At 44.3% G+C, this 13304-nt stretch overlaps 1 protein-coding gene across 6 annotated transcripts in view; it reads right to left on the reverse strand.

Annotated features, from left to right (window-relative positions):
• Nucleotides 1-13304, reverse strand: part of LOC131690670 (protein vav) — a 1592017-nt gene that overhangs the window by 724372 nt on the left and 854341 nt on the right. The gene's annotated exons all lie outside the window — the stretch shown is intronic.

Below are 13304 nucleotides of genomic sequence, written 5' to 3' on the forward strand. Positions count from 1 at the left end.
TCCTCGTAGCAATCCAACCTATCTTCCGGGTGGTTCCGAATACCGTGACAGTGCTATTATACGCCGATGATATCCTTCTTGTAGTGCGGGGCAAAAAAGAACAACCACTCTATCGGAAACTACAGTCAGCAGTAAAAGCCGTTCATAGATGGGCGAAAAGTGTTGGATTCACGATATCAGCAACAAAATCCAGCATCTTTTACTGTAGCCCGAATGCCCGCCGTGAGCCCACGCAATCCATCAGGATAGATACAGTAGCTATACCGTCACAAAATCAACTGAAAACCCTCGGTATCACTCTCGACAGATCGCTGAACTTCAAAGCGCATTGCAAGCTAACGAAGAAGGCATGTGAATCCAGGCTGCGTATCCTGAAAATGATCGGAGCAAAGCTACCACGTGGTCAACGGACTTCTTTGTTACAAATCGGCTCCGCCATTGTCACTTCGCGACTATTGTATGGGATGGGACTCGTTAGTCGGGGCGGAGATGTCGTCACCAAAACTCTCGCGCCCGCCTACAACAGGATGGTACGATTTGCATCTGGTGCATTCGTTACAAGTCCGATCTTAGCCATCATGGCCGAAGCAGGCACCTTACCATTTGATCTCCTCGTTCTCCAAAACATAACCCGATTGTCCATCCGTTTGTTGGAAAAAAGCAGAGATAATGCGGATCTCCCACTAGTACGTCGAGCTTCCGAAGAACTGTCAGAGGTGATCGGAATGCCCTTACCAAATATTTGTACTCGAACCCGACTAGCCACCCGAAAGTGGTACGAGCCCAAGCCCCACGTCGTGTGGGATATCAAAAGATGTGTGAATGCCGGAGATCCCTCTGAGGTGGTCCGTCCTGTCGTTCAGGAGCTCCTGAATGCTCGCTTCAATAACTCAACGGTTGTGTATACTGACGGATCGAAAGACGACGACGCAGTAGGCGCGGGAATGTTTGGAGAACATCTCCAGCAGTCGACTGGTCTTCCGCCACAGTGCAGCGTGTTCTCGGCCGAGGCGTTTGCAATTAAAACAGCGGTAACTTCGTACTACACTTCCAACGATCTGCTAATAATGACAGACTCAGCCAGTTGTTTATCGGCAATTGAAGCTGGCACGTCCCAGCATCCGTGGATCCAGGAGATTGAAACCATGATAAGACATCGTCCAATCAATCTGTGCTGGATTCCAGGACACGCTGGAATTCGCGGGAATGAAGAGGCAGACCGCCTCGCAGAAGAAGCCAGGGGTAATGCCCCTTTGCAAATAGCCATTCCGGGAGCAGACGCCAACAATCAGGTAAAATCAGCTATCCGAAATCACTGGTACCGTCGATGGTCTGCATCCACTGAAGTGAAGCTTCGCGAAATAAAATTCGATACGGTAAAGTGGACTGACCGCGAGAGTTCGGCTGATCAACGAGTGCTCACCCGGTTGCGAATAGGGCATACCCGATTGACGCACGACTTCCTTCTGAAGAGAGAAACCCCACCAGTTTGCGACTGCTGCGGGGTAACCGTAGATGTTCGTCATATAATCCATCAGTGCCGAAAATACGACGATGCTAGAAGGATGCACAACATCGATTCGACGAGCCTACGAGTGGCTTTAGGCAACGACACGAACACCGAAGACAAACTGCTAAGCTTCCTCAAGGAAACTAATTTGTATAAACGAATGTGAAAAATAATGAATTGTAAATTGTTTTATAATGTTGATAGGAATTTGGAAACTAATTTTCTTCCGACACGAATGCACCGTTTGGTGTAAAGTGTCGTTAATAAACAACAACAACAACATTATTATTATTATTATTATTATTATTATTATTATTATTATTATTATTATTATTATTATTATTATTATTATTATTATTATTATTATTATTATTATTATTATTATTATTATTATTATTATTATTATTATTATTATTATTATTATTATTATTATTATTATTATTATTATTATTATTATTATTATTATTATTATTATTATTATTATTATTATTATTATTATTATTATTATTATTATTATTATTATTATTATTATTATTATTATTATTATTATTATTATTATTATTATTATTATTATTATTATTATTATTATTATTATTATTATTATTATTATTATTATTATTATTATTATTATTATTATTATTATTATTATTATTATTATTATTATTATTATTATTATTATTATTATTATTATTATTATTATTATTATTATTATTATTATTATTATTATTATTATTATTATTATTATTATTATTATTATTATTATTATTATTATTATTATTATTATTATTATTATTATTATTATTATTATTATTATTATTATTATTATTATTATTATTATTATTATTATTATTATTATTATTATTATTATTATTATTATTATTATTATTATTATTATTATTATTATTATTATTATTATTATTATTATTATTATTATTATTATTATTATTATTATTATTATTATTATTATTATTATTATTATTATTATTATTATTATTATTATTATTATTATTATTATTATTATTATTATTATTATTATTATTATTATTATTATTATTATTATTATTATTATTATTATTATTATTATTATTATTATTATTATTATTATTATTATTATTATTATTATTATTATTATTATTATTATTATTATTATTATTATTATTATTATTATTATTATTATTATTATTATTATTATTATTATTATTATTATTATTATTATTATTATTATTATTATTATTATTATTATTATTATTATTATTATTATTATTATTATTATTATTATTATTATTATTATTCATCTGAGTTGGAAACACCGTTCCGTACGGTACATACAACGCGCTTTCGAAAATTTCACGCTGTGTTTTTTCGGTGTTTTTCGCGATATTCGCGGTTTATTTTTGAGCGAAAATACGAGTGAAGTGGTTTTTCAGTGACTGACAGTGAAAGTTTCACGAAAATCGGTGAAGAAACGGCTGAAATAAGTGGATTTTAGTTTACCCACGCGGCAATAAAATCAAAACAACCAGCCATCGCTGTGGCTACCAGTGCGGTCGCCCGGCTAGTTTCATTCACTGGCTGTGCCGGCTGCGTGTGTGACGGTGACGGTGGGCTGGAAGCAAGTTTTTTTTTTCGAGTTTGGAAAACTGACGAAAAGTTTAAAAAAAAAAAGAAAAATATTTTTTTTTCTTGCTTGATCTACCAAAAAGAGTGGTACAGTGTGGTACAGTGCGAATTGGACGCCACAGTGCGTGCCAAAAGTGTCGAAACAGCGAAAAAAGGAAAAAATTGAAAAGTGATTTTTTTGCACGTTTAATCCATTGAAGGCAACGTAGAAGCAAAAAAAAAGGTAGCTGCGATTCTGCCTGCCTACAGTGTGGCCCAAAAGTGTTGGAACACTTCGAAAAAGTCGACGTTGAAGGGGCAAATAAGGTAAGATCTTTCTTTTTCTTCACCTTTTTTGTCCATTTGGGGTTGGTATCGGGTGACCGTGCCACATAGCAGTTTCCAACGTCTGGTGGTGTAATCCAAGATGGCGGCCGCTAGTAGCGGTGATCCGGGAGGATCAAGCCAAAGGAGATTGCCGGAATTTATGGATCCGACGAACAAATTTGGTGAACTGACATTCCTGCAGCTGACAGGTAAAGACGGCGTACCATTGCCAAGAAACCCGTTCGTCATTGGTAAATCGGTGGAGGTTGTCGCTGGAGGCCCAATTGAAGGTGCGAATACCGAAGCTCAAGGGACACGGTATACCCTTCGAGTTCGGAACCCAGTCCAAGTTACCAAACTAATGAAGATGACCAAGCTCATTGACGGTACTGATGTTGTGGTTGAATCCCATCCGAATCTGAACGTAAGCAGATGTGTTATTTCCTGCTACGATCTGATTCACCTTGAAGAGAAGGAGGTTTTACAAGAAATTATAAGTCAGGGTGTGATTCGTGTACAGCGAATTACACGAAAGGAAGAGGAGAAAAGAGTGAATACGCCAGCGCTTATCTTGACCTTCTGCAAGACCACATACCCGGAATACATGAAGATCGGTTTGCTTCGCGTCCCTACCCGCCCGTACTTCCCAAACCCGATGCTTTGTTATGGATGCTTCAAATACGGTCATACTCGTGTTCGCTGTCCTGGCCCACAACGTTGTCCTAATTGCTCTGGAGAACATCAAGGTGAAGAAAAATGTCAAGCAGCCCAGTTCTGCCTAAATTGTAAAGGTGATCACCAACCAACAAGCCGCCAATGTCCAAATTACAAAAAGGAAGTAGAGGTCATAAAAATAAAAATCCGCGACAATTTGACATTCCCGGAAGCGCGCAAACGAGCTGAACAGCAAAATCTTGGAAGTTACGCCCAGGCTGCAGCGCAACCGAACGAGATCCTGAATAAATTGAAAGAACTGGAGCAGACAATGAAGAAGAAGGATGCGCAGATCGTTAAACTTCTGGCAGAGAACAAACGCAAGGACGAGAAAATTGAGCAAATGATGGCGTACATCAAACAACAGTCCGCCAGCCAAGAAAAACCACAACACAGTAAAGAACAAAAACCAACGAATCAGACGGCCGGGCCAATAACACGATCCAGGAACAACTCACCAGCGATAAATACGGACTCAAAACGAGGAAGACCACAGAAACAACACACCCCTTTCAGCAAACCAACGACAACCTCACCGGATAATTTAAGCCCACCGCCAAAAAGAACCGCTGCCACTACCACCAACGAAACGATGGAATATTCAGACGATGAAATTGAGATTACCGAGACGCCTCCTAGCCAGCCTCTTCGATAATTCTCACTTTAATCAACGTTTGGATACCAACAACAACCCACGCACGAATACTGACCACGAGATAGATCGGTTTGGAAGAGAGGAAAGTGTAGTACTCCTTCCAACGCAAGCACAGCAGGATGAAGAAACTATCCGGGCCGTCATACCCCAACCCGTTGATAGTGAATTCACCTCTGTGGCCGATAGGAACACCGATTTTACCACTTCAACTAACAAATCTACAAACCAGAGCAACCCGATCGTCATCTACGAGAAAACGAGCATAACTACACAAAGTCTATCCCCAGTGCCGACCGTAGTCGGTGTTCGTGAGCATAATAGTGTAGTTAGTACGACAGCGGTTGGCACTGTGGGGCTGGACCTTCCCCAGGTCAGTTCCGAAGTTGTCAATCCCCTCGCAGGTACTGCTTGTTTTGATGTTCTTTCAGGTTTGAAGGACAACATCGACGATACGCTCCTTCCACATCATCACTTGCTATCGCCCGGAGAAGGCCCATCGAGATCATCACTTCGAGATAGAACAGCTGTAACAACGAAAACTACACAAAGTCTTTCCCCAGTGCCGGTCGCTGTCGGTAGTTCTGGAAGTAATCGTGTAGTAGTTTCGACAGCGGCTGGCACTGTGGGGCTAGACGTCCCACAGGTCAGTCCATCTTCACTTTGTCTCCGAACGAATTCTGTTGCGGCTTCTACCGTTACAGATGCGACCAGCAGTAACCGGTTTGGGGAAGAAGAGAAGAAAGTAGCTTCCCCACTTCATCATGAAGGGATCGACCGGGGGGAAGAGGACTGTCCCTACTTCCCAGATATACAGTCCTCGCAATTCTCCTCCTGGCTTTCCGCCGGCGAAGATACACCGCAACAACAGATGAAGCATCATAGCACCGATATCCCGGTTGAAATCAGCGCAACCACGTCCCGGTACCAACGAAACACACCGGCGAGAACCCGCAGACAATCACCTTCGCTATCAACATCGTCTTCGTCAGCGACTTTCGCCAATCGAGACAGCAGATGCTTCGCCCTTCAATGGAACATTCGGGGCCTGCGAACCAACATCAGCGAGCTTAAACAGCTGATCTGCGAGTACGGACCGAGCCTGATAGCGCTTCAGGAAACAAAAGTTGACAACCGAGTAGTCGCAGCAGATTTCATCGGCAACAACTACACTCTTTTGCTGAAAACTGGGAGTTGTCGATACTGGCAACAAGGAGTAGGTCTTGCCATTCGGGATGGTGTTCCATTCGAGCGAATTGATATCGACGATAGTATACAAGCTATCGCAGTTCGGATCCAACTGCCACAGCAAATTACAGTGGTGTCGATCTACGTCCCTCCCAATACTCAACAGTGTCAAGAACAGCTGGGTGACTTCCTCGAAACGCTTCCACGTCCAGTGCTGGTACTAGGCGACTTTAACGCGCACCATATTTGCTGGGGTTCTACGAAATCTACCTCACTAGGCCACTTCATCGCCGAAAAAACGCTATCGGAACAATTACTCATCCTCAACGACGGATCGCACACTCGGATTGATCCAGCTACCGGTATTACTTCGGCTATTGACCTCTCGATCTGCTCCGAATCGGTGGCTTCGAAATTTGTTTGGCAAACACTTCCGGACACCCACAGCAGTGATCACTTTCCCATTCTCGTTTCCATTCCCGGACTGTCGACTATCCCAACGAAAAGACAGAAATGGATTTACGACCAGGCAGATTGGGAAACCTACGAGCGATTGACCGCCAACGCTATTCGACCGGGCGTCGAAATATCAATCGACTGTTTCGTTGACCGGTTGATTAGAGCAGCAAACACCGCGATACCTCGCACTACCGGCAGAGTCGGTCCCAAAGCGGTTCCGTGGTGGTGTCCGGAGGTGAAAGTAGCTATCAAAAATCGGAGAAAAGCACTTAGAGCACTGAAGCGTATGCCAGCAGAGGACCCACGAAAAGCGGATGCACTGAAAAGCTTCCAGGAATCACGGGCAGCAGCAAGAAAGTCTATCCATGATGCCAAGAAAAAATCATGGGAAGACTTCGTTGCGAAGATATCTCCAAGTTCAACTACGTCGGAGATGTGGCAGACAGTGAACACGTTGAGAGGGAAACGCCAACACCGCCCAACTGTCATCAAGCGGTCCGATGGTTACACGGATAAGCCTGAAGAAATAGCTGAAGAACTGGCGCAACACTACAGCGAAAGATCCGCAACCTCCAGCTATTCGCCGTTGTTCCAGAGGGAGAAAGAAAAGGCCGAACGAAACCGCATAAACTTCTCGCCAGATAGCGATGATATTTACAATTCGGACTTCACCCTGAATGAGTTGCTGTGGGCACTGGACAGAGGAAGAAGTGGCTCTTCAGGACCGGACTGCATCGGCTATCCAATGCTTCAGCGACTGCCATTGTCTGTGAAAACTGCCATGTTGGAACTTTTCAACAGAATATGGCGCGGTGGCGTATTCCCACCCTGTTGGCGAACCGGAATCATCGTACCAATTCCAAAGCCAAGCTCGGATGACGCGGGTCCAGCTGCATTCCGTCCAATCACGTTAACTAGTTGTATGGCGAAGGTGTTCGAACGAATTGTCAACCGACGGTTAACCACCGAACTAGAGTCGAACGGGCGTCTCGACAAACGACAACATGCCTTCAGATCTGGTCGGGGTACTGACACATACTTTGCGGAGTTGGAGAGGTCATTACCCGACCGTGACGAGCACTGTCTGATAGCGTCGCTAGACTTGGCTAAGGCATACGACACCACCTGGAGATATGGCATCCTACGAACACTGCAGAAATGGCAAATACGTGGAAGAATGATAAACATTGTCAACAGTTTTCTGGCAGAGAGAACGTTCCAGGTCAACGTAGAGGGGCATTTGTCGCCAGCACATCCGCTGGAAAATGGTGTGCCGCAGGGCTCAGTGCTCTCTGTGACACTATTTCTCGTGGCTATCCAACCCATCTTCCGCGTGGTTCCGAACTCTGTACAAGTGTTGCTGTACGCCGATGATATTCTGCTTCTTGTGTGGGGAAAGAAAGAACAGTCGCTCCTTCGGAAACTTCAGGCCGCAGTAAAAGCCGTCGATAAATGGTCGAGAAGTGTTGGATTTACGATATCTGCAACGAAATCCAGCATCTTCTATTGCAGCCCTAACGTGCGCCGTGAACCCATGCAGGCGATAAAGGTAGATGGTGTAGCCGTACCGACACAAACGCTGCTGAGAACTCTCGGTGTCACTCTCGACCGATCACTCAATTTTAAAGCGCATTGTAAAATGACGAAGAAGACGTGTGAATCCAGGCTGCGTATCTTGAAGATGATCGGTGCCAAGCTACCCCGTGGTCAACGCGCTTCTTTACTGCAAATCGGGTCCGCAATTGTTACCTCGCGACTCCTCTACGGTATGGGACTTGTAAGCAGAGGAGGAGATGCCGTCATCCAAACGCTCGCTCCTACATACAACAGGATGGTAAGGTTTGCATCCGGTGCATACGTTACGAGCCCAATCTTAGCCATTATGGCAGAAGCTGGAACCCTACCATTTGACCTACTCGTTCTTCAAAATATAGCCAGGTTGGCCATCCATACGTTGGGAAAAAGCAAGGACAATGCCGATCTCCCCCTGGTACATCGAGCATCCGAACGTCTGACAGAGGTGATCGGAATCCCTCTTCCAGATATTTGCACTCGTACACGTTTAGCTGCACGAAGATGGTACGAACCCAAGCCCCAGATCGTGTGGGACATAAAGAGACGTGTGAAAGCTGGTGACCCCTCGGAAATTGTTCGGCCTGCTTTTCAGGAGCTCCTAGCAGGTCGTTTCAACCGTTCAACTATCGTCTACACGGATGGCTCGAAAGACGACAATGCGGTAGGTGTGGGAGTGTATGGAGAATACTTCCAACAATCGGTTGGTCTTCCATCGTCATGCAGCGTCTTCTCGGCAGAAGCGTTTGCAATCAAAACAGCGCTAGCAACACATAACACGGTCAGTGATTTGGTGGTTATGTCTGACTCGGCCAGTTGCTTATCGGCATTAGAAGCTGGCACATCGCAACACCCGTGGATTCAGCAGATTGAAAACATGTTACGAGGCCGTCCAATCAAGCTGTGCTGGATTCCGGGTCATGCTGGTATCCATGGCAACGAAGAGGCAGACCGCCTCGCAGGAGAAGCCAGGGGTAATGCCCCCTTGCAAATAGCCGCTCCGGGAGCAGACGCGAACAACCAAATGAAAACAGCTATCCGAAATCAATGGTTCCGCCGATGGTCTGCGTCCACTGAAGTAAAACTTCGCGAAGTTAAGTTCGACACAGGGAAGTGGACTGACCGCGAGAATTCGGCCGAACAGCGAGTGCTCACCCGACTTCGAATAGGGCATACTCGGCTAACACACGACTTTCTTCTAAAGAAAACCTCACCACCAGTGTGCGACTGCTGTGGGATCATTGTAGATGTCCGCCATGGGATCCTCCACTGCAGAAAGTACGACGACGTTAGAAGGAAGCACGACATCGAGTCCACTAGTCTGCGAGCGGCTCTGCGCAACGACAGGAAAAATGAGGAGAGTATGGTAAAATTCCTCAAGGAAACTAACTTGTTTAATATGCTGTAACTTTATACTTTGAATTGTAAATGATAACTGACAACTGCACTGTAAAATTTTTCAGGCAAAATATTTTTCTTTCGACACGAATGCACCACTCCTTGGTGTAAAGTGTCGTTAATAAACAACAACAACAACAACAATTATTATTATTATTATTATTATTATTATTATTATTATTATTATTATTATTATTATTATTATTATTATTATTATTATTATTATTATTATTATTATTATTATTATTATTATTATTATTATTATTATTATTATTATTATTATTATTATTATTCATCTGAGTCAGTTCCAAGTCTGCTAACCCTTTCACAGATACTGCTGCGCTAAACGTATTTCCAGATCCGGTTGGCAACACTGTTCTTGCTAAACCTTGAAACCAACCGCTGCTTTCACCCGGAGAAGGCACATCGACAAGACTATACCACAACGAATCAGCAACCCGATCGTCGAAGAAGCAATCCACTAAAACTACACAGTCTTTCCCCAGTGCCGGTCGCTGTCGGTAGTTCTGGAAGTAATTCGTGTTCGAATTGTTTTGACCGCGGTTGGCATTGTGGGGCTAGACGTCCCACAGGTCAGTCCAATATCACTTCATCTACGCGCACATACTGCTGCGGCTTCCTCTGTTGCAGATGTAACCAGTTCGAGTCCAACGAGTAACCGGTTTGGGCAAGAAGAGAAGAAAGTAGCTTCCCCACTTTATTTGTGTAATAATTGACCTTTCCATGTCTAGAAAACAAATCAAATTTGAACTAAACCGAAGAAATAATGTATAGTATATAAGTAAATATTGTAAAACCATTCTATGTAGTCTACATATGCTTGACGAAAATAAATAAATAAATAATGAAGGGATCGACCGGGGGAAGAGGACTGTTCCTACTTCCCTGATATACAGTCATCGCAATTCTCCTCCTGGCTTTCCGCCGGCGAAGATGCATCGCAACATGACAACCAGTACCAGAGTACCAATCGTTGCGTGGATATCAGCACACGCAACGTGCCAGCTGCACATCGAAGGTCACTTTCGTCTTTATCATCGTCTTCGTCAACGACTTCCGCCAGACGAGATAGTAGATGTTTCGCACTTCAGTGGAACATTCGGGAACTGCGAACCAATGTCAGCGAGCTTAAACAGCTCATCACTGAATACGAACCGAACCTAATAGCTCTACAGGAAACCAAAGTGGACAATCGAGTGATCCCAGCCGACTTCATCGGCAAGAACTATACTCTGTTGCTTCAGACTGGTAGCCGTCGATACTGGCAACACGGAGTGGGCCTGGCCATTCGGGATGGAGTGCCCTTTGAGCGGATTGACGTCGATAAGGATATCCAAGCGATCGTAGTTCGGGTTCAACTACCACAGCAAATGACGGTGGTATCATAGTTTTTCTTGGCACTGTTGGGTACTGGGAGGAATGTATCCCAACAGTGCCAAGAAAAACTATGTGACCTCCTCGAACAGCTTCCACGTCCTATGTTGGTGCTAGGCGACTTCAACGCTCATCACATATGCTGGGGATCCAACAAATCGTCCGCACTAGGTCAATTCATCGCAGAAAAAACGTTGGAAGAATACCTAGTTATACTTAACAATGGGTCGCATACACGAGTCGACCCAGCCACCGGTGCTACTTCAGCTATCGACCTGTCAATCTGCTCCGTTACTGTGGCCTCGAAATTCACCTGGCGAACACTTCCGGATACCTATAACAGTGACCACCTGCCCATAACCGTTTCCATCCCCGGGTTCACACATGTTCCAACAAAAAGGGGACAATGGATTTACGACCAAGCGGACTGGACAGCTTACGAAAGATTGACCGCCAACGCTATACAACCGGGCGTCGAAATGTCAATCGATCGTTTTGTCGATTATTTGATCACTGCAGCAAACACTGCAATACCCAGAACCAGCGGAAAGGTCGGACCTAAGGCAGTTCCTGGTGGTGTCCGGAGGTAAAAGTAGCCATAAAAAGTCGAAGAAAAGCACTCAGAGCACTGAAGCGTATCGAAATGGAGGACCCACGAAAACCTGAAGCACTGAAAAGCTTTCAGGAATCGCGGGCTGCAACAAGAAAATCAATCCGTGATGCCAAACAACGATCGTGGGAGGAATTCGTCGCGAAAATATCCCCAAGCTCCACTGCATCGGAAATGTGGCAAACAGTGAACGCATTGAGAGGAAAACGTCACCATCGCCAGCCATCATTAAACGTTCAGCTGGCCACACGGATAATGTGGAAGAAGTGGCTGAAGAACTAGCAGAGCATTACAGCGCAATATCGGCAACATCCAGCTACCCTCCTTCGTTTCAAATTGAGAAGGAAAAGGCCGAACGAAACCGTTTCAACTTTTCACCCGAGACCGACGGCATCTATAACTCCGACTTCACTTTGAATGAGCTTGTATGGGCGCTCGACAGAGGACGAAGTAATTCTACAGGTCCGGATTCAGTCGGTTATCCAATGCTACAACGACTACCATTGTCGGTGAAAACTGCTTTATTGGAGCTTTTCAACAGGATTTGGCGCAGTGGTGTATTTCCATGCTGTTGGCGAACTGGAATTATTGTGCCAATCCCAAAGCCGAATTCGAGCGACACGGGTCCATCTGCTTTCCGACCAATCACGTTAACGAGCTGTATGGTGAAGGTATTCGAGCGGATGGTGAATCGACGGTTAACTACCGAGCTTGAATCGTCCGGGCGGCTAGACACTCGACAACATGCCTTCAGATCCGGTCGGGGTACTGACACATATTTTGCGGAGTTGGAGAGGTCATTACCCGACCGTGACGAGCACTGTCTGATAGCATCGCTTGACTTGGCCAAGGCGTACGACACCACTTGGAGATACGGCATCCTACGAACATTACGAAAGTGACAGATACGCGGAAACATGATAAACATGCTCACTAGCTTTCTTTCAGAGCGAACGTTCCAGGTAAACGTCGATGGACATTTATCGCGGAAGCTACCGCTGGAAAATGGTGTACCACAGGGTTCTGTGCTCTCAGTTACCTTATTCCTCGTAGCAATCCAACCTATCTTCCGGGTGGTTCCGAATACCGTGACAGTACCCTTGTACGCCGATGAAATCCTTCTTGTAGTGCGGGGCAAAAAAGAACAACCACTTTATCGAAAGCTACAGACAGCAGTGAAAGCCGTTCATAGGTGGGCGCAAAGTGTTGGATTCACGATATCAGCAACAAAATCCAGCATCTTCTAATGTAGTCCGAATGCCCGCCGTGAGCCCACGCAATCCATCAGGATAGATACAGTAGCTATACCGTCACAAAATCAACTGAAAACCCTTGGTATCAATCTCGACGAAGGCATGCGAATCCAGGCTGCGTATCCTGAAAATGATCGGAGCAAAGCTACCACGTGGTCAACGAACTTCCCTGATACAAATCGGCTCCATCATTGTCACGTCACGACTATTGTATGGGATGGGACTCGTTAGTCGGGGCGGAGATGCCGTCACCAAAACTCTCGCGCCCACCTACAACAGGATGGTAAGATTTGCATCTGGTGCATTCGTTACAAGTCCGATCTTAACCATCATGGCCGAAGCAGGCACTTTACCATTTGATCTCCTCGTTCTCCAAAGCATAACCCGATTGTCCATCCGTTTGTTGGAAAAAAGCAGAGATAATGCGGATCTCCCACTAGTACGTCGAGCTTCCGAAGAACTGTCAGAGGTGATCGGAATGCCCCTACCAAATATTTGTACTCAAACGCGACTAGCAACCCGAAAGTGGAACGAGCCCAAGTCCCACGTCGTGTGGGATATCGAAAGATGTGTGAATGCCGGAGATCCCTCTGAAGTGGTCCGTCCTGTCGTTCAGGAACTCCTGAA

The sequence above is a fragment of the Topomyia yanbarensis genome, chromosome 3 (genome assembly GCF_030247195.1).
Source record: "Topomyia yanbarensis strain Yona2022 chromosome 3, ASM3024719v1, whole genome shotgun sequence".
NCBI lineage: Eukaryota > Metazoa > Arthropoda > Insecta > Diptera > Culicidae > Topomyia > Topomyia yanbarensis.